This window comes from Staurois parvus, unplaced genomic scaffold, assembly GCF_062004578.1.
Source record: "Staurois parvus isolate SC_StPar_1 unplaced genomic scaffold, SC_StPar_1.0 ptg002460l, whole genome shotgun sequence".
NCBI lineage: Eukaryota > Metazoa > Chordata > Amphibia > Anura > Ranidae > Staurois > Staurois parvus.
Genome location: NW_028320256.1, coordinates 43,036 through 62,929, shown reverse-complemented (window position 1 = coordinate 62,929; position 19,894 = coordinate 43,036). Strand labels below are relative to the sequence as shown.

The 19,894-nt window shown below is 44.4% G+C and overlaps 9 non-coding genes and 1 pseudogene across 9 annotated transcripts; all 10 read left to right on the top strand.

The window, feature by feature from the left end:
- Window positions 1–487: 487 nt before the first annotated feature.
- Window positions 488–802, top strand: LOC149430777 (Nuclear RNase P). The gene has a single exon (XR_016309451.1).
- Window positions 803–1,575: 773 nt separating this feature from the next.
- On the top strand, window positions 1,576–1,892 carry LOC149430776 (Nuclear RNase P). Its single transcript, XR_016309449.1, has one exon.
- Window positions 1,893–2,654: 762 nt separating this feature from the next.
- On the top strand, window positions 2,655–2,972 carry LOC149430775 (Nuclear RNase P). The gene has a single exon (XR_016309391.1).
- A 776-nt stretch (window positions 2,973–3,748) lies between these two features.
- Window positions 3,749–4,061, top strand: LOC149430774 (Nuclear RNase P). Its single transcript, XR_016309439.1, has one exon.
- Window positions 4,062–4,825: 764 nt separating this feature from the next.
- Window positions 4,826–5,143, top strand: LOC149430773 (Nuclear RNase P). The gene has a single exon (XR_016309461.1).
- Window positions 5,144–5,916: 773 nt separating this feature from the next.
- LOC149430772 (Nuclear RNase P) lies at window positions 5,917–6,233 on the top strand. Its single transcript, XR_016309444.1, has one exon.
- Window positions 6,234–6,986: 753 nt separating this feature from the next.
- LOC149430771 (Nuclear RNase P) lies at window positions 6,987–7,306 on the top strand. The gene has a single exon (XR_016309414.1).
- Window positions 7,307–8,080: 774 nt separating this feature from the next.
- On the top strand, window positions 8,081–8,395 carry LOC149430770 (Nuclear RNase P). The gene has a single exon (XR_016309453.1).
- Window positions 8,396–9,168: 773 nt separating this feature from the next.
- On the top strand, window positions 9,169–9,485 carry LOC149430769 (Nuclear RNase P). Its single transcript, XR_016309447.1, has one exon.
- A 7,679-nt stretch (window positions 9,486–17,164) lies between these two features.
- On the top strand, window positions 17,165–17,457 carry LOC149430768 (Nuclear RNase P; annotated as a pseudogene).
- Window positions 17,458–19,894: the final 2,437 nt, after the last annotated feature.

Below are 19,894 nucleotides of genomic sequence, written 5' to 3'. Positions count from 1 at the left end.
TGGGGAAAAAGTAAGAGAAGCATGCATCTGGAGCGTGTAGTAAGATGGTCTGAAAGGCCAACAGATTTCGAAGCATAAAAATCTACAATGTTCTTTGGCTTGCAATCTTTCAATGTACTGATAATTCAAACATACATTCTTACCATTTTTCAAAGCAAAAAGTAAGCTAAAGTAAAAAGATATTTTTCATTGAGTTCTGATGCTCGATTTTTCTAGTTTCCAACCTTCAAATAAGTCCACAAGGAATCCTATGAAGATGAATAAATGCAAGGTATCATTGTTGACCTCGTTCTGAAAATATTTTGCATATTCTTTTATGTCAATGATACAGGCAGCCATTGATTAGGAGGATCATTCAAGATACAAGTCCACCGTCAACAAAAATTCATTTTCTCGTTCTACGTGCTTTTGTAAGAGTCTCCTTATGTTGACTACCCTCTCCCAGGGCGAGGTTTAAAAGAAGTGCAGAAAGCTGTTTTGAAACCGTGGAGGAAAGTTCAGTGCTGAGGATACTGGCAGAGTGCTTGGGTCACTCCTCACAATGTCCTTGGGGAAGGTCTGAGACTAAAGCCACTGGCTGCTCCCACAGAGCATTGCTTGAATCAAGCAAGTGGGTTCCCATCAACCTTGGTAAGCTTGGTTCTTCAAAGCAGAAGATGTAGCTCTCCCTCAGAATATGAAATTGCTACAGATGTGATGTTTTCAAGCTTGGAACACATTCCCAACTGGCTGCTGTAAGTCCCATGACTGAGAGGAAGCTCCTAGGTGTTTCCTAGCTCAATTCAGAATACTCTCAATCTCCGATTTTGCACAATCACCTGTCTACAGCTCTCTTTTGGGAGGAAAGTGCAATATTGCTATTTCAAAATCATCAATGTTCTTTACTTTAACAAGCCTCTACATGAAAAAAAAAGTGTCCTGATCTACGGAAAAAGAAAAATCACCAAACCTCTTTCGTAACATGTCGTGTAAATATTGAAGAGACAAACAGATTAATATGAAAAATGTATTGATGAAACAGGCAGTATTCTCATTTTTTTAAATATATTGACCAAGATGAAATTCCCCTTTTGGATTTTTGTCCTTTACATGGGGAAAAAGTAAGAGAAGCATGCATCTGGAACGTGTAGTAAGATGGTCTGAAAGGCCAACAGATTTCGAAGCATAAAAATCTACAATGTTCTTTGGCTTGCAATCTATCAATGTACTGATATTTCAAACATACATTCTTTCCATTTTTCAAAGCAAAAAGTAAGCTAAAGTGGAAAGATATTTTTCATTGAGTTCTGTTGCTCGATTTTTCTAGTTTCCAACCTTCAAATAAGTCCACAAGGAATCCTATGAAGATGAATAAATGCAAGGTGTCATTGTTGACCTCGTTCTGAAAATATTTTGCATATTCTTTTATGTCAATGATACAGGCAGCCATTGATTAGGAGGATCATTCAAGATACAAGTCCACCGTCAACAAAAATTCATTGTCTCGTTCTACGTGCTTTTGTAAGAGTCTCCTTATGTTGACTTCCCTCTCCCAGGGCGAGGTTTAAAAGAAGTGCAGAAAGCTGTTTTGAAACCGTGGAGGAAAGTTCAGTGCTGAGGATACTGGCAGAGTGCTTGGGTCATTCCTCACAATGTCCTTGGGGAAGGTCTGAGATTAAAGCCACTGGCTGCTCTCACAGAGCATTGCTTGAATCAAACAATTGGATTTCCATCAACCTTGGTAAGCTTGGTTCTTCAAAGCAGAAGATATAGCTCTCCCTCAGAATATGAAATTGCTACAAATGTGATGCTATCAAGCTTGGAACAGACTCGCGGCTGGCTACTGTAAGTCCAATGACTGAGACGAAGCTCCCAGGTGTTTCCTAACCCAATTCAGACTACTCTCTCTCCACTTTTGCACAATCGCCTTTCTACAGCTCCCTTTTGAGAGGAAAATGCAAAGTATTTCAAAATCAACAATATTATTAACTTCACCAAGCCTGTACAAGAGAAAAAAAAAAGTCCTGATTAGTGAAAAAGAGAAATTGTGAAACCGCTGCCATAACATGTCGTAAATATATTGAAGAGGCCAATACGTTAATATGAAAAATGTATTGATGAAACAATCGGTATTCTCTTTTTTAAATCTATTTATCAAGGTGAAAATCCACTTTTGGCTTTTGGGCCTTTACCTGGGAAAAAGTAAAAGTAGCATATATCTGGAAAGTGTTGTCAGAAGGTCTGAAAGGCCAACAGATTTTTCTAGCAGAAAAAGCTACTTGTTCTTTAACTAGCAATCTTTCAATGTACTGATATTTCAAAAAAACTTCTTACCATTTTTCAAAAAAAAGTAAGCTACAGTGGACATATATTTTTTTATTGAGTTCTGATACTCACTTTTTCTAGTTTCCAACTTTCAAATTAAACCACAGGGAATCCTTTGAAGATTAAGACATGCAAGGTGCCATTGTTGACCTCATTCTAAAAATGTTTGACATATTGTTTTAAGTCAATGACAAAGACAATCATTGATTAGGAGGATCAGTCGAGATTCCAGCCTACCATCAACAAAATTTCATGTTCTCCTTTTACGTGCTGCTGTAATAGTTTCTTTATGTTGACTTCCTCCTCCCAGGGCCAGGTTTAAAAGAACTGAAGAAAGCTCTTTGGTAAAAGTAGCGAGAAGTTCAGTGTTATGGATATTGGCTGAGTGTTTAGCTAGTTTCTCACCATGTCCTTTGGGAAGTTCAGAGACTAAAGCCACTGGCTGCTTTCACAAAGCATTATTTGAATCAAGCGATAGGGGTTCCCATCAACATTGGTAAGCTAAACTCTTCAAAGCAGAAGATATAGCTTTCATCCACAATTTGGAATTGCTACAGATGTGATGTTTTCAAGCTTGGAACACATTCCCAACTTGCTGCTGTAAGTCCCATGACTGAGAGGAAGCTCCTAGGCGTTTCCTAGCTCAATTCAGAATACTCTCAACCTCCGATTTTGCACAATCACCTGTCTACAGCTCTCTTTTGGGAGGAAAGTGCAATATTGCTAATTCAAAATCATCAATGTTCTTTACTTTAACAAGCCTCTACATGAAAAAAAAAAAGTGTCCTGATCTACGGAAAAAGAAAAATCACGAAACCTCTGCCGTAACATGTCGTGTAAATATTGAAGAGACAAACAGAATAATATGAAAAATGTATTGATGAAACAGGCAGTATTCTCATTTTTTAAATATATTGACCAAGATGAAATTCCCCTTTTGGCTTTTTGTCCTTTACATGGGGAAAAAGTAAGAGAAGCATGCATCTGGAGCGTGTTGTAAGATGGTCTGAAAGGCCAACAGATTTCGAAGCATAAAAATCTACAATGTTCTTTGGCTTGCAATCTTTCAATGTACTGATATTTCAAACATACATTCTTACCATTTTTCAAAGCAAAAAGTAAGCTAAAGTGGAAAGATATTTTTCATAGAGTTCTGATGCTCGATTTTTCTAGTTTCCAACCTTCAAATAAGTCCACAAGGAATCCTATGAAGATGAATAAATGCAAGGTGTCATTGTTGACCTCGTTCTGAAAATATTTTGTATATTCTTTTATGTCAATGATACAGGCAGCCATTGATTAGGAGGATCATTCAAGATGCAAGTCCACCGTCAACAAAAATTCATTTTCTCGTTCTACGTGCTTTTGTAAGAGTCTCCTTATATTGACTACCCTCTCCCAGGGCGAGGTTTAAAAGAAGTGCAGAAAGCTGTTTTGAAACCATGGAGGAAAGTTCAGTGCTGAGGATACTGGCAGAGTGCTTGGGTCACTCCTCACAATGTCCTTGGGTAAGGTCTGAGACTAAAGCCACTGGCTGCTCTCACAGAGCATTGCTTGAATCAAGCAAGTGGGTTCCCATCAACCTTGGTAAGCTTGGTTCTTCAAAGCAGAAGATGTAGCTCTCCCTCACAATATGAAATTGCTACAGATGCGATGTTGTCAAGCTTGGAACAGACTCACGGCTGGCTACTGTAAGTCCAATGACTGAGAGGAAGCTCCCAGGTGTTTCCTAACCCAATTCAGATTACTCTCTCTCCACTTTTGCACAATCGCCTTTCTACAGCTCCCTTTTGAGAGGAAAATGCAAAGTATTTCAAAATCAACAATATTATTAACTTCACCAAGCCTGTACAAGAGAAAAAAAAAAGTCCTGATTAGTGAAAAAGAGAAATTGTGAAACCGCTGCCATAACATGTCGTAAATATATTGAAGAGGCCAATACGTTAATATGAAAAATGTATTGATGAAACAATCGGTATTCTCTTTTTTAAATCTATTTATCAAGGTGAAAATCCGCTTTTGGCTTTTGGGCCTTTACCTGGGAAAAAGTAAAAGTAGCATATATCTGGAAAGTGTTGTCAGAAGGTCTGAAAGGCCAACAGATTTTTCTAGCAGAAAAAGCTACTTGTTCTTTAACTAGCAATCTTTCAATGTACTGATATTTCAAAAAAACTTCTTAACATTTTTCAAAAAAAAGTAAGCTACAGTGGACATATATTTTTTTATTGAGTTTTGATGCTCACTTTTTCTAGTTTCCAACTTTCAAATTAAACCACAGGGAATCCTTTGAAGATTAAGATATGCAAGGTGCCATTGTTGACCTCATTCTAAAAATGTTTGACATATTGTTTTAAGTCAATGACAAAGACAATCATTGATTAGGAGGATCAGTCGAGATGCCAGCCTACCATCAACAAAATTTCATGTTCTCCTTTTACGTGCTGCTGTAATAGTTTCTTTATGTTGACTTCCTCCTCCCAGGGCCAGGTTTAAAAGAACTGAAGAAAGCTCTTTGGAAAAAGAAGCGAGAAGTTCAGTGTTATGGATATTGGCTGAGCGTTTAGCTAGATTCTCACCATGTCCTTTGGGAAGTTCAGAGACTAAAGCCACTGGCTGCTTTCACAAAGCATTATTTGAATCAAGCGATAGGGGTTCCCATCAACATTGGTAAGCTAAACTCTTCAAAGCAGAAGATTTAGCTTTCTCCCACAATTTGGAATTGCTACAGATGTGATGTTTTCAAGCTTGGAACACATTCCCAACTTGCTGCTGTAAGTGCCATGACTGAGAGGAAGCTCCTAGGCGTTTCCTAGCTCAATTCAGAATACTCTCAACCTCCGATTTTGCACAATCACCTGTCTACAGCTCTCTTTTGGGAGGAAAGTGCAATATTGCTAATTCAAAATCATCAATGTTCTTTACTTTAACAAGCCTCTACATGAAAAAAAAAAGTGTCCTGATCTACGGAAAAAGAAAAATCACGAAACCTCTGCCGTAACATGTCGTGTAAATATTGAAGAGACAAACAGATTAATATGAAAAATGTATTGATGAAACAGGCAGTATTCTCATTTTTTAAATATATTGACCAAGATGAAATTCCCCTTTTGGCTTTTTGTCCTTTACATGGGGAAAAAGTAAGAGAAGCATGCATCTGGAGCGTGTTGTAAGATGGTCTGAAAGGCCAACAGATTTCGAAGCATAAAAATCTACAATGTTCTTTGGCTTGCAATCTTTCAATGTACTGATATTTCAAACATACATTCTTACCATTTTTCAAAGCAAAAAGTAAGCTAAAGTGGAAAGATATTTTTCATAGAGTTCTGATGCTCGATTTTTCTAGTTTCCAACCTTCAAATAAGTCCACAAGGAATCCTATGAAGATGAATAAATGCAAGGTGTCATTGTTGACCTCGTTCTGAAAATATTTTGCATATTCTTTTATGTCAATGATACAGGCAGCCATTGATTAGGAGGATCATTCAAGATACAAGTCCACCGTCAACAAAAATTCATTTTCTCGTTCTATGTGCTTTTGTAAGAGTCTCCTTATGTTGACTACCCTCTCCCAGGGCGAGGTTTAAAAGAAGTGCAGAAAGCTGTTTTGAAACCGTGGAGGAAAGTTCAGTGCTGAGGATACTGGCAGAGTGCTTGGGTCACTCCTCACAATGTCCTTGGGGAAGGTCTAAGACTAAAGCCACTGGCTGCTCTCACAGAGCATTGCTTGAATCAAGCAAGTGGGTTCCTATCAACCTTGGTAAGCTTGGTTCTTCAAAGCAGAAGATGTAGCTTTCCCTCACAATATGAAATTGCTACAGATGCGATGTTGTCAAGCTTGGAACAGACTCACGGCTGGCTACTGTAAGTCCAATAACTGAGAGGAAGCTCCCAGGTGTTTCCTAACCCAATTCAGACTACTCTCTCTCCACTTTTGCACAATCGCCTTTCTACAGCTCCCTTTTGAGAGGAAAATGCAAAGTATTTCAAAATCAACAATATTATTAACTTCACCAAACCTGTACAAGAGAAAAAAAATTCCTGATTAGTGAAAAAGAGAAATTGTGAAACCGCTGCCATAACATGTTGTAAATATATTGAAGAGGCCAATACGTTAATATGAAAAATGTATTGATGAAACAATCGGTATTCTCTTTTTTAAATCTATTTATCAAGGTGAAAATCCGCTTTTGGGCCTATACCTGGGAAAAAGTAAAAGTAGCATATATCTAGAAAGTGTTGTCAGAAGGTCTGAAAGGCCAACAGATTTTTCTAGCAGAAAAAGCTACTTGTTCTTAAACTAGCAATCTTTCAATGTACTGATATTTCAAAAAAACTTCTTACCATTTTTAAAAAAAAAGTAAGCTACAGTGGACATATATTTTTTTATTGAGTTCTGATACTCACTTTTTCTAGTTTCCAACTTTCAAATTAAACCACAGGGAATCCTTTGAAGATTAAGACATGCAAGGTGCCATTGTTGACCTCATTCTAAAAATGTTTGACATATTGTTTTAAGTCAATGACAAAGACAATCATTGATTAGGAGGATCAGTCGAGATTCCAGCCTACCATCAACAAAATTTCATGTTCTCCTCTTTCGTGCTGCTGTAATAGTTTCTTTATGTTGAATTCCTCCTCCCAGGGCCAGGTTTAAAAGAACTGAAGAAAGCTCTTTGGAAAAAGTAGCGAGAAGTTCAGTGTTATGGATATTGGCTGAGCGTTTAGCTGGTTTCTCACCATGTCCTTTGGGAAGTTCAGAGACTAAAACTCCACTGGCTGCTTTCACAAAGCATTATTTGAATCAAGCGATAGCGGTTCCCATCAACATTGGTAAGCTAAACTCTTCAAAGCAGAAGATATAGCTTTCTCCCACAATTTGGAATTGCTACAGATGTGATGTTGTCAAGCTTGGAACACATTCTCGACTTGCTGCTGTAAGTCCCATGACTGAGAGGAAGCTCCTAGGCGTTTCCTAGCTCAATTCAGAATACTCTCAACCTCCAATTTTGCACAATCACCTGTCTACAGCTCTCTTTTGGGAGGAAAGTGCAATATTGGTATTTCAAAATCATCAATGTTCTTTACTTTAACAAGCCTCTACATGAAAAAAAAAGTGTCCTGATCTACGGAAAAAGAAAAATCACGAAACCTCTGCCGTAACATGTCGTGTAAATATTGAAGAGACAAACAGATGAATATGAAAAATGTATTGATGAAACAGGCAGTATTCTCATTTTTTAAATATATTGACCAAGATGAAATTCCCCTTTTGGCTTTTTGTCCTTTACATGGGGAAAAAGTAAGAGAAGCATGCATCTGGAGCGTGTAGTAAGATGGTCTGAAAGGCCAACAGATTTCGAAGCATAAAAATCTACAATGTTCTTTGGCTTGCAATCTTTCAATGTACTGATAATTCAAACATACATTCTTACCATTTTTCAAAGCAAAAAGTAAGCTAAAGTAAAAAGATATTTTTCATTGAGTTCTGATGCTCGATTTTTCTAGTTTCCAACCTTCAAATAAGTCCACAAGGAATCCTATGAAGATGAATAAATGCAAGGTATCATTGTTGACCTCGTTCTGAAAATATTTTGCATATTCTTTTATGTCAATGATACAGGCAGCCATTGATTAGGAGGATCATTCAAGATACAAGTCCACCGTCAACAAAAATTCATTTTCTCGTTCTACGTGCTTTTGTAAGAGTCTCCTTATGTTGACTACCCTCTCCCAGGGCGAGGTTTAAAAGAAGTGCAGAAAGCTGTTTTGAAACCGTGGAGGAAAGTTCAGTGCTGAGGATACTGGCAGAGTGCTTGGGTCACTCCTCACAATGTCCTTGGGGAAGGTCTGAGACTAAAGCCACTGGCTGCTCCCACAGAGCATTGCTTGAATCAAGCAAGTGGGTTCCCATCAACCTTGGTAAGCTTGGTTCTTCAAAGCAGAAGATGTAGCTCTCCCTCAGAATATGAAATTGCTACAGATGTGATGTTTTCAAGCTTGGAACACATTCCCAACTGGCTGCTGTAAGTCCCATGACTGAGAGGAAGCTCCTAGGTGTTTCCTAGCTCAATTCAGAATACTCTCAATCTCCGATTTTGCACAATCACCTGTCTACAGCTCTCTTTTGGGAGGAAAGTGCAATATTGCTATTTCAAAATCATCAATGTTCTTTACTTTAACAAGCCTCTACATGAAAAAAAAAGTGTCCTGATCTACGGAAAAAGAAAAATCACCAAACCTCTTTCGTAACATGTCGTGTAAATATTGAAGAGACAAACAGATTAATATGAAAAATGTATTGATGAAACAGGCAGTATTCTCATTTTTTTAAATATATTGACCAAGATGAAATTCCCCTTTTGGATTTTTGTCCTTTACATGGGGAAAAAGTAAGAGAAGCATGCATCTGGAACGTGTAGTAAGATGGTCTGAAAGGCCAACAGATTTCGAAGCATAAAAATCTACAATGTTCTTTGGCTTGCAATCTATCAATGTACTGATATTTCAAACATACATTCTTTCCATTTTTCAAAGCAAAAAGTAAGCTAAAGTGGAAAGATATTTTTCATTGAGTTCTGTTGCTCGATTTTTCTAGTTTCCAACCTTCAAATAAGTCCACAAGGAATCCTATGAAGATGAATAAATGCAAGGTGTCATTGTTGACCTCGTTCTGAAAATATTTTGCATATTCTTTTATGTCAATGATACAGGCAGCCATTGATTAGGAGGATCATTCAAGATACAAGTCCACCGTCAACAAAAATTCATTTTCTCGTTCTACGTGCTTTTGTAAGAGTCTCCTTATGTTGACTTCCCTCTCCCAGGGCGAGGTTTAAAAGAAGTGCAGAAAGCTGTTTTGAAACCGTGGAGGAAAGTTCAGTGCTGAGGATACTGGCAGAGTGCTTGGGTCATTCCTCACAATGTCCTTGGGGAAGGTCTGAGATTAAAGCCACTGGCTGCTCTCACAGAGCATTGCTTGAATCAAACAATTGGATTTCCATCAACCTTGGTAAGCTTGGTTCTTCAAAGCAGAAGATATAGCTCTCCCTCAGAATATGAAATTGCTACAAATGTGATGCTATCAAGCTTGGAACAGACTCGCGGCTGGCTACTGTAAGTCCAATGACTGAGACGAAGCTCCCAGGTGTTTCCTAACCCAATTCAGACTACTCTCTCTCCACTTTTGCACAATCGCCTTTCTACAGCTCCCTTTTGAGAGGAAAATGCAAAGTATTTCAAAATCAACAATATTATTAACTTCACCAAGCCTGTACAAGAGAAAAAAAAAAGTCCTGATTAGTGAAAAAGAGAAATTGTGAAACCGCTGCCATAACATGTTGTAAACATATTGAAGAGGCCAATACGTTGATATGAAAAATGTATTGATGAAACAATCGGTATTCTCTTTTTTAAATATCTTTATCAAGGTGAAAATCTGCTTTTGGCTTTTGGGCCTTTACCTGGGAAAAAGTAAAAGTAGCATATATCTGGAAAGTGTTGTCAGAAGGTCTGAAAGGCCAACAGATTTTTCTAGCAGAAAAAGCTACTTGTTCTTTAACTAGCAATCTTTCAATGTACTGATATTTCAAAAAAACTTCTTACCATTTTTCAAAAAAAAGTAAGCTACAGTGGACATATATTTTTTTATTGAGTTCTGATGCTCACTTTTTCTAGTTTCCAACTTTCAAATTAAACCACAGGGAATCCTTTGAAGATTAAGACATGCAAGGTGCCATTGTTGATCTCATTCTAAAAATGTTTGACATATTGTTTTAAGTCAATGACAAAGACAGTCATTGGTTAGGAGGATCAGTCGAGATGCCAGCCTACCATCAACAAAATTTCATTTTCTCCTTTTACGTGCTGCTGTAATAGTCTCTTTATGTTGACTTCCTCCTCCCAGGGCCAGGTTTAAAAGAACTGAAGAAAGCTCTTTGGAAAAAGTAGAGAGAAGTTCTGTGTTATGTATTAGAGATGAGCGAAGTATTCAAAAATTCGATTCGGCTGATTCGGCGAATTCGCGGAATAAATTAGATTCGAGTCGAATATATTCGCTGCGAATTTAACTTATAAAAAGGGTGTTTCTAGGCTTCAGAGAGCCTTTATATTAGTGCAGAACACTGTACCTTTAATTTAAATGCCCTTGGAGTCTGCTGGGGAAGAGAAATAATACTGTCAGTCAGTATGACATGCAGATGAGTGCCGTCGATCTTAGAATCACCGCACACTTCACTCATTTGGGCAGTCACGGGGCCAAAACCAGAGTGTGGAGCCACAGTGTGGCGGTGGAGGCAGCAGCAATGCGAGGCCATACAACACCCTATGACAAAATGGAACCCACCAGCAGTGTGAGGAGACCTGAAAGTGGCACATGGCAGAGTGTGGCGATGGAGACAGCAGCAATGGGAGGCCGTACAGGGACCCATGAGACACTCTGGACCTGGCAGCAGGATGAGGAGGCGGTACGGGGGCCCATGGCAGATTACGGGCCTGGCAGCAGCAATGGGAGGCCCGTAATCTGCCAGCACCCTATGACAAAATGGAACCCACCAGCAGTGTGAGGAGACCTGAAAGTGGCACATGGCACAGTGTGGCGATGGAGACAGCAGCAATGGGAGGCCGTACAGGGACCCATGAGACACTCTGGACCTGGCAGCAGCATGAGGAGGCGGTACGGGGGCCCATGGCAGATTACGGGCCTGGCAGCAGCATGAGGAGTCGGTACGGTGGCCCATGGCAGATTACGGGCCTGGCAGCAGCAATGGGAGGCCCGTAATCTGCCAGCACCCTATGACAAAATGGAACCCACCAGCAGTGTGAGGAGACCTGAAAGTGGCACATGGCACAGTGTGGCGATGGAGACAGCAGCAATGGGAGGCCGTACAGGGACCCATGACAGATTACGGGCCTGGCAGCAGCATGAGGAGGCGGTACAGGGGCCCATGGCAGATTACGGGCCTGGCAGCAGCAATGGGAGGCCCGTAATCTGCCAGTACCCTATGACAAAATGGAACCCACCAGCAGTGTGAGGAGACCTGAAAGTGGCACATGGCACAGTGTTGCGATGGAGACAGCAGCAATGGGAGGCCGTACAGGGAGCCATGAGACACTCTGGACCTGGCAGCAGCATGAGGAGGCGGTACAGGGGCCCATGACAGATTACGGGCCTGGCAGCAGCATGAGGAGGCGGTAAGGGGGCCCATGGCAGATTACGGGCCTGGCAGCAGCAATGGGAGGCCCGTAATCTGCCAGCACCCTATGACAAAATGGAACCCACCAGCAGTGTGAGGAGACCTGAAAGTGGCACATGGCACAGTGTGGCGATGGAGACAGCAGCAATGGGAGGCCGTACAGGGACCCATGAGACACTCTGGACCGGGCAGCAGCATGAGGAGGCGGTACGGGGGCCCATGGCAGATTACGGGCCTGGCAGCAGCAATGGGAGGCCCGTAATCTGCCAGCACCCTATGACAAAATGGAACCCACCAGCAGTGTGAGGAGACCTGAAAGTGGCACATGGCACAGTGTGGCGATGGAGACAGCAGCAATGGGAGGCCGTACAGGGACCCATGAGACACTCTGGACCTGGCAGCAGCATGAGGAGGCGGTACGGGGGCCCATGGCAGATTACGGGCCTGGCAGCAGCAATGGGAGGCCCGTAATCTGCCAGCACCCTATGACAAAATGGAACCCACCAGCCGTGTGAGGAGACCTGAAAGTGGCACATGGCACAGTGTGGCGATGGAGACAGCAGCAATGGGAGGCCGTACAGGGACCCATGAGACACTCTGGACCTGGCAGCAGCATGAGGAGGCGGTACGGGGGCCCATGGCAGATTACGGGCCTGGCAGCAGCAATGGGAGGCCCGTAATCTGCCAGCACCCTATGACAAAATGGAACCCACCAGCAGTGTGAGGAGACCTGAAAGTGGCACATGGCAGAGTGTGGCGATGGAGACAGCAGCAATGGGAGGCCGTACAGGGACCCATGAGAGACTCTGGACCTGGCAGCAGCATGAGGAGGCGGTACAGGGGCCCATGACAGATTACGGGCCTGGCAGCAGCATGAGGAGTCGGTACGGGGGCCCATGGCAGATTACGGGCCTGGCAGCAGCAATGGGAGGCCCGTAATCTGCCAGCACCCTATGACAAAATGGAACCCACCAGCAGTGTGAGGAGACCTGAAAGTGGCACATGGCACAGTGTGGCGATGGAGACAGCAGCAATGGGAGGCCATACAGGGACCCATGAGACACTCTGGACCTGGCAGCAGCAAGAGGAGGCGGTACAGGGGCCCATGGCAGAGTGGCGAAGCGTAAGCAGCTTAAATTGAAGGCCATACAGAGGCCTATGTTAAAAATAATAACATGTTTGGGGCATGATTCATGGCGGATTTAGTCAGTTGTGTCAGGAACTGGTGGTTTGAAATCCAGACTAATCCACGCCTGATTCATTTTCACAAACGTGAGTCTCTCCACACTTTGGGTGGACAGTCGTGTCCTCCGCGGAGTTACAATACCTCCTGCCGCACTAAACACGCGCTCCGATGCCACGCTACTGGCCGGGCATGACAGCCTTTCAAGGGCAAATTCAGCTAGTTGGGGCCAAAGGTCAAGTTTCGTTGCCCAGTAGTCAAGGGGATTGTCTACCTGTTGTTGGCAGGGTGCTGTCCAAGTAGGCCCAAGCCTGTTGTTTGAGGTCCTGCTCCAGGTCCACCTGATGCTGCTGCTGCTGCGGCTGGTTAGTAGTTTCCTCACTGCGCTGGTGAAGAAAGCTACTCATCATCGACTGCAGACTGAGGCAGCCGCTGCTGGTGGAGCTGCCACTGCTCCTACCACCCCACCCCTCCCCTGCTGCCATGGCAGCGGAACGCGAGCGCACAGGGCCCACAGTGTCTGAGGATGGACGTTGGCGCACAAAGGCAGAGACCAACTGACTACATAGGTGGTTTTTATAGTACGTTATTTTGGCCTCCCTCTCAGCAGGTGTGAAAAAGGCCACCATTTTTGAACGGTAGCGAGGGTCCAACAAGGTGGACAGCCAAAAGTCATCCCTCTGTCTGATGGTTATTATTCGGCTGTCGCTACGCAAGCAACCGAGCATGCTATGGGCCATTTGTGCCAAAGAATGCGAGGGACTCCCTGCCTCCATCTCCACAGCATACTGCCACGGTGCGTCTGGGTCCTCTGTCTCCTCCTCCTCCTCTACCAGATGCTCCTGCTCCTCCACTCCTGTCCGCTGAGTGGAAAAACCACCCATTTCACTCAATAATTCCTGAGCACCAATGTCCTCCTCTACCTCCTCCTCTTCTTCCTGTCCTGCCCCCACAGGGGTCATGTGGCGTTGAGATCTGTGCGCCACGTCTACCGCACCCTGACCAGCCATTGTTAACAGCATTTGTTCCAGGACGTGCAACAGAGGAATGATGTCGTTCATCCCATAGTCCTGCCGACTCACGAATAGCGTGGCCTCCTCAAAGGGCCTGAGCAAGCGGCAGGTGTCACGCATGAGCTGCCAATGGCTGACATCGAAGTTACACAGGGGAGTACCTTTATCCGCTTGTAACATCAGGAAATCGGTGATGGCCTTTCGCTGTTCTTAAAGGCGGTCTAACATATGTAGGGTTGAATTCCACCTTGTTGCAACGTCGCAGATCAGGCGATGCTGTGGAATTCCGTTCTGCCGCTGCAGCTCAAGGAGGGTGTGCTTTGCGGTGTAGGAATGGCTGAAATGCATGCAAAGTTTACGTGACATTTTAAGGATGTCTTGCAGTGGGATGGTGGATTTTAGGAACCGCTTGACAACCAGATTGAACACGTGAGCCATGCATGGGGCATGGCACAACCTTCCTTGACGCAGAGCAGACACCATGTTCTTTCCGTTGTCGGTCAACATGGTTCCGATTTTCAGTTTGCGCGGAGACAGCCATCTGTCGATTTCTCTGTTCATTACACTCAGAAGTTCCTCCCCTGTGTGACTACGTTCGCCAAGGCATACCAGGTGCAGCACAGCGTGACACTGTTGCGCCCTGCACATGTGATATGCCGGTCGGGTAATGGGACTTGGCACGGGGGTAGCGGCTGAGGACACGGCGGAAGAAGAGGTGGTAGAGGCGGACATCTTTTCTGGACCAAGGACGTGCAAACGTGGAGGCAAAAGCGGCGTGACCTGTCCAAGTTGCTGGTGCGGCTGTGCCGGCACCACGTTCACCCAGTGGGCCGTAAATTACATGTACTGTCCCTGACCGTAGTTACAGCTCCACACGTCGGCGCTGCCGTGCACTTTGGCAGAGACCGACATGCTCAAAGACTGGCCCACCATCTCTTCTACATGTGAATGCAGGGCTGGCACTGCCTTTTTGGAGAAGAAATGCCGGCTTGGCACTCTCCACCGCGGCGCGGCACAAGCCATCATTTCTCGGAAAGGTGCTGAGTCCACCACTTGGAAAGGGAGGGACTGCAGCACCAGCAACTTGGACAGGAGGACGTTCAGCTTTTGCACCGTCGGGTGCGTGCTCGCAAACTGTTGTCTCTTGGAAACGGATTCCAAGAAAGACTGCTGACGGAATCCGTGAAGAGGAGTAGCAGGAGAAGGAGCATCTGAACAAGCGGAAGATGCCAACGAGCGACAACTCCCTTCAGCAGAGGTGTTGGAGCCTTGACTGGCTGATAGAGGGCGATTGACGTCGGGTGACGGAGCAAGTAACGGAGCGGGTGATGGAGCGGGGGCTGGGGCAGGCAGAACTGCCGTATCTTTATCACGGTTTTCCCAGGCCACCGAATGGCGACGCTGCATATGCTGACGCAACGCTGTAGTCCCAACATGGGCCCCCTGGCCACGCTTGACTTTCTGGCCACATAGTCGACATACGGCTACGTTTACTTCCTCGGGCGGCTTGACGAAAAATTGCCACACCGCCGAGTAGGAAACTTTGACCCCGCTACTCCTCACTGGCTGACTGCTACTTCCTCCGTGCACACTGGCACCACTACTGGCCATGGTGGTAGGCTGCAGTGGAGCTGGTGCTCTACTCCGTGGCCGTTTGCCTCCACTGACACTGCTGCGACCCTGCTGCCTCCTGGGCAACCCACCGACTGTTTTGCTCGCTGCCAAGCTGGCACCCTCTTCTCCTGATGATGCGGAAGCAATCGCCTGATGACGACGAGGCTGCCAAGTGCGATCAGCCTCATCATCATCAATTAGGGTCTCCGCCTCACTACTAGCCCCCTCGGCTGCGTGTGGGTCAGGAGACAGACCTGTCTCTAGACCGGCTACCGAGCCACTCTCCTCGCCAGTACTTCTTCGCCTGGCTGCTGAAGAGGCGGATGTCTCCCCCCGTTCCTGACCGCCCTCTGTTAGCTCTTCCTCACTGTACAGTGGGGCTGAGCCCAGAGCATGTGATACTTCGCTTGGTGAGGGAACACCAAAGGACAGGGGCAGGTAGAGGACACGTGATTTCAGTGGGCTTGCTCCCGGGCCATGCCAACTAACGGTTGTGTCTGACGTACCCACCGACCATTGGCTGTAGGTGTCAGAGGTGACCTGGGAAGAGGAAGACGACCGAGCCAACCAATCGATGACGGCAGGGTTGTCGGTGGAGACACGACCGCTGGATGACACCGGGAGCACTGGCCTCTGGCTGCGACTAGTGCTGCCTCGACCCCTTCCTCTGCTGCCACGTCTGCTCGCTCCTGAAACATTGCCTCCTCTGCCACTCCTCTGCGTGTTGTCTGACATACTCTTTAATTCAACGATTCTGTGTCCCTGAGTAACGATTCTGTGTCCCTGAGTAACAATTCTGTGTCTGTCCCTGAGTAACAATTCTGTGTCCCTCAGTAACAATTCTGTGTCCCTCAGTAACAATTCTGTGTCCCTCAGTAACAATTCTGTGTCTGTCCCTGAGTAACAATTCTGTGTCCCTGAGTAATAATTCTGTGTCTGTCCTTCAGTAACAATTCTGTGTCCCTCAGTAACAATTCTGTGTCCCTCAGTAACAATTCTGTGTCCCTCAGTAACAATTCTGTGTCTGTCCCTGAGTAACAATTCTGTGTCCCTCAGTAACAATTCTGTGTCCCTCAGTAACAATTCTGTGTCTGTCCCTGAGTAACAATTCTGTGTCCCTCAGTAACAATTCTGTGTCCCTCAGTAACAATTCTGTGTCTGTCCCTGAGTAACAATTCTGTGTCCCTGAGTAACAGTTCTGTGTCCCTGAGTAACAATTCTGTGTCCCTGAGTAACAGTTCTGTGTCCCTGAGTAACAATTCTGTGTCCCTGAGTAACAATTCTGTGTCCCTGAGTAACAATTCTGTGTCCCTCAGTAACAATTCTGTGTCCCTCAGTAACAATTCTGTGTCCCTCAGTAACAATTCTGTGTCTGTCCCTGAGTAACAATTCTGTGTCCCTGAGTAACAGTTCTGTGTCCCTGAGTAACAATTCTGTGTCCCTGAGTAACAATTCTGTGTCCCTAAGTAACGATTCTGTGGCCCTAAAGTCTCTTTGGCCCTAACTCTGTCCCTAATACAGAGAGGTCTGTCTCTGTTGAATGACCGGAGGCTAATGGAGAATTCTAAGATGGCCGCAATTTATAGCTCGACCATTACACAGTGCTGGCTGGCTGGCTGCTGATTGGCTAATGCGATCACATGTCATGAATGAATGCATTATGGGTCAGAGCGCCTTGTCTGCGCGCCTTCCCAGAGATCCCCGCTCCGTCGCCACACATGTCGCCGCCATTTTTGGAAAATTTCGATTCGCGCATCCGAAGTCTGCTAATTTTCGGATTCGGCGCAAATCGAATTTTTCCTAAAATTCGAAACGAATTCCACTTCGCCAAGTTCGATTCGCTCATCTCTATTATGTATATTGGCTGAGTGTTTAGTTAGTTTCTCACCATGTCCTTTGGGAAGTTCAGAGACTAAAGCCACTGGCTGCTTTCACAAAGCATTATTTGAATCAAGCGATAGGGGTTCCCATCAACATTGGTAAGCTAAACTCTTCAAAGCAGAAGATATAGCTTTCTCCCACAATTTGGAATTGCTACAGATGTGATGTTGTCAAGCTTGGAACACATTCCCAACTGGCTGCTGTATGTCCAATGACTGAGAGGAAGCTCCCAGGTGTTTCTTTACTCAATGCATACTACTCTCTCTCCACTTTTGCACAATCAACTGTCTACAGCTCTCTTTTGAGAGTAAAATGCAGTATTGGTATTTCAAAATCATCGTTATTTTCTTTACCAAGCCTCTCCATCAGTGGTCTCCAAACTGCAGCCCTTTGCTTGCCTCTATCTGGTCTTCGGGGTACTTTTTCTCCTCTTGATACCAACAAGGAGGCACGATTTCTTACACATGCACCAACAGTGGGGAACCATTGCTCTCACTGACACCAACAATGGGGCATTTTTCCTTCCACTGACACTAAAGATGTTGCACAAATTCCTCCAACTGATATAAACAATTAGGCTTTATTCCTACAAGTAATGCCAATTACTTCCCTCTGATACCAATGATGGGGCTCTATTAATCCCACTGTCACCAATGATGGGGCACTATTCATCCCACTGTCACCAATGATGCGGCACTATTCCTCCTTCTGATACCAATGATGGGGCACTATTGCTCCCTCTGATACCAATAATGAGGCACTATTCCTCCCACTGACACCAATAATTGGGCACTATTCCTCAAACTGACACCGATGATGGGGCATTATTCATCCCACTAATACCAATGATGCGGCAGTATTCCGCCAACAAACACCAGTGATGGGGCACTATTCCTCCAACTAATACCAATGACTGGACACTATTCCTCCTTCCACTGACTACAAACTTTGTCATGTTTTTACTTTTGCTGGGACACTTTCTACTCCCACTGGCCACTCTTGCCCCCCTAAAGTCTGAAGGACAGTAAGCTGGCCCTTTTTTTAGAAAGTTTGGAGACCCCTGCTCTACATGAAAGAAAAAAATTGTCCCAACTAATGAAAAAGAAAAATCAAGAAAGAGGCAAACACATTAATATGTCAAATGTGTTGATGAAACAATCAATATTCTTCTAATTTTAATATATTTATCAAGCTGAAATCCTCCTTTTGGCGTTTGACTTTTACATGGGAAAAAGAATAGTGTGCATCTGGAACGTGTTGCAAGATAGTGTGAAAGGCCAACAGATTTCATACCATAAAAAGCTCCTAGGTGTTTCCAATCTCAGTTCAGACTGCTTTCAATTCAGCTACACCAGGTGCGGAAGGACTGTGTTAAGTAGCCATTGCACTGCAGTCGCACTGCAAGACAAGGCAAAATGCCTTGTCTCCTACTTGGCTTATTCATGCCACTGCAATGTGCTGGTGTGCAGTAAAAAAATATGCAATGCATTCATTTTTTTAATGCATAGCAGTTTGATGCAATCCACCACCTCGCTACGATAAGTGATATTATCTAAAACATATAAAATACTTCGAAGATCTGGTAATTGCCAATGTATGATAATTTCCTTTTTGGAGTAGCAATATTTTAAATGTAACACCTTAACTGTAAAGAGGTGTAGTTTCAGATATAGAGATCAAAATATTAGTTTTACACATAGAGGACAGAAAAATAACTATAAATACACTGCTCAAAAAATTAAAGGAAAACACATCAGATCTCAATGGGGAAAAATCTCCTGCTGGATATCTATACTGATATGGATTGGGTATTATGTTAGGAACGCAAGGACACCCCATCGCTTGATGGAAATGAAAATGATCGACCTACAGAGGACTGAATTCAAAGACAGCCCGAAAATCAAAGTGATAAAATGATGCAGCAGGCAAGTCCATTTTGCTGAAATTTCATTGCAGCAACTCAGAACGGTCCTCAGTTTGTATGGCCCCCACGTGCTTGTATGCATGCCTGACAATGTCGGGGGAGGCTCCTAATGAGACCATGGATGGTGTCCTGGGGGATTTCCTCCCAGATCTGGACCAGGGCATCACTGAGCTCCTGGACAGTCTGAGGTGCAACCTGGAGGCATTGGATGGACCGAAACATGATATCCCAGAGGTGTTATATTGGATTAAGGTCAGACGAACGTGGGGGCCATTCAATGGTATCAATTCCTTCATCCTCCAGGAACTGCCTGCATACTCTCCCCACATGAGGCCGGGCATTGTCGTGCACCAGGAGGAACCCAAGACCCACCACACCAGGAGGAACCCAGGACACAGTGCACCAGTGTAGGGTCTGACAATGGGTCCAAGGATTTCATCCTGATACCTAATGGCAGTCAGGGTGCCATTGTTTAGCCTGTAGAGGTCTGTGCGTCCCTCCATGGATATGCCTCCCCAGACCATAACTGACCCACCACCAAAACGGTCATGCTGAATGATGTTACAGACAGCATAACATTCTCCAGACCCTTTCACTCTGTCACATGTGCTCATGGTAAACTTGCTCTCATCTGTGAAAAATGCACGTCGCCAGTTGCAGACCTGCCAATTCTGGTGTGCAATTGCCAATCAAGCTCTACAGTGCCAGGCAGTGAGCACAGGACCAACTAGCGGACATCGGGCCCTCAGGCCACCCTCATGAAGCCTGTTTCTGATTATTTGGT